Source organism: Plecotus auritus (assembly GCF_963455305.1).
Source record: "Plecotus auritus genome assembly, chromosome: 2".
Taxonomy (NCBI): Eukaryota; Metazoa; Chordata; class Mammalia; order Chiroptera; family Vespertilionidae; genus Plecotus; species Plecotus auritus.
In genome coordinates this window covers 50,006,528-50,008,260 of record NC_137771.1, presented here as the reverse complement: position 1 = coordinate 50,008,260, position 1,733 = coordinate 50,006,528, and the positions used below count along the sequence as shown (strand labels likewise).

At 36.6% G+C, this 1,733-nt stretch overlaps 1 pseudogene across 1 annotated transcript; it reads left to right on the top strand.

Moving 5' to 3' along the window:
* The first annotated feature begins 515 nt into the window (after positions 1-515).
* Positions 516-958, top strand: LOC308241695 (ubiquitin-conjugating enzyme E2 variant 2-like; annotated as a pseudogene). The gene is made up of 2 exons: positions 516-560; positions 688-958. The product of its transcript is annotated as a ubiquitin-conjugating enzyme E2 variant 2-like (transcript).
* The last annotated feature ends 775 nt before the right edge of the window (positions 959-1,733 follow it).

The window sequence follows — 1,733 nt, the reverse complement described above, 5'->3', positions numbered from 1 at the left end:
AGGATAGTCTTTCAAACAAATGGTGCTACAACAATTGACCCTTACCTTATACCACACACACAAATTAACTTTGAAATGTATCATATAGACCTAGAAATAAGAGCTAAGACTATTAAAAATATAGAGAACAAAACTTAGAAGATCTTTATGACTTTGAAGTAAGCAAATATTTTTTGATGGGGCACAAAAAGTATAAACCATAAAAGAAAAACCAATAAATTAGATTGTATCAAAGTTAAAATCATTTTTTCTTGGAAAGCCTTAGTTAAGAAAATGGAAAGGCAAGCCACCAACTGGGATAAAAGTTTGCAAAACATGTATCTGGTAAAAGACTTGTATCCAGTTTTTCTCTGACTGGCATATTTCACTTAGCATGACACTCTCCAACGTCCATCCATACTGCTGCAAAAGGAGTTAAAGTTCCTCATAATTTTTGCTTGTTGGAAGAACTTGAAGAAGGACAAAAAAGAGTAGCTGATGGTACGGTTAGCTGGGACCTTGAAGATGATAAAGTTATGACACTTATACGGTGGACAGGCATGATTATTGGGCCATGAAGGGTGGAATAATTGAGGAAGGCTGAACAGTGGAGGAACTTGCCTTTGGAATGAGCCTTGAAGAACTGACAGGTAGGATTTCAGAAGGTGGTAATGGGGATGGAGAACATTCAGACAGAGAGGAGAAAAGACACATTATGAAAACAGAATATATAGCCTGAAAGTAGCATATGGACTGAAATACCCAGAAACTCCCCCATCAGTTAGATTTATAACCAAAATTAATATGAATGGAGTAAGTAATTCCAGTGGAATGATAGATGCAGGGAGCATAGTAGTGTTAGCAAAATGGTAAAATTGACATAGCATTAAACTTGTACTTCAAGAACTAAGATATCCAATGATGTCCAATGAAAATATGAATTCCACAGCCAACAGAAAGACAAACATACAACAATTAATTTTAGTGGAGCTCAAACTTGTCTTAAATCAATAGTCTTCTACTCATGTTTATATCTTGATTAAATGTCACAATGCAAAATACCCACACATTAAGTAAAGGAATTCCAGCTGGTAAACATGACCCGGGCATTTGTAAGAATATGTTTAATATATATACACACATTATGTTTTCATGTAACAGGAAGAAAAATGCAGCACACTTTTCTAAGGAACTGACATTCAAACATAAACCTGGCCCCACCTGCATGGCTCAGTGAGCGTCAACCTATGAACCAGGAGGTCACGGTTCAATTCCCGTTCAGGGCTCATGTCCAGGTTGCAGACTCGATCCCCAGTGGGGGTGTGCAGGAGGCAGCTGATCAATGGTTCTCTCTCATCATTGATGTTTCTCTCTCTCGCTCGTTCTCTCTCTCTCTCTTCTTCGCTCCCTCTCCCTTCCTCTCTGAAATCAATACAAATATTTTAAAAAATGAAATTAACTTAAACCTGGAGATGAATGTATGGTGAGAAGTGTCAGTTGTGGAAGCATGCGTGTTTCTAAAAAGTAAAAATCTCAAGAAGGAGAAAGAGAAATGTCATGCTTTATCCATCTTGTTTAGTGAAAGAGCTTCTATTTAAATTGGTTCACGTAGCAGGTACAATGAATACTACTACAAATTGTTTTAATTTTTGAAGTGGTGTGAGTGCTGACTACCAGTAGTATAAAAAATATATTCAGGATTGTTTGGATACCTGTATTTATAATTTCAAAATGTCACGAGGAAGGTTGATGAA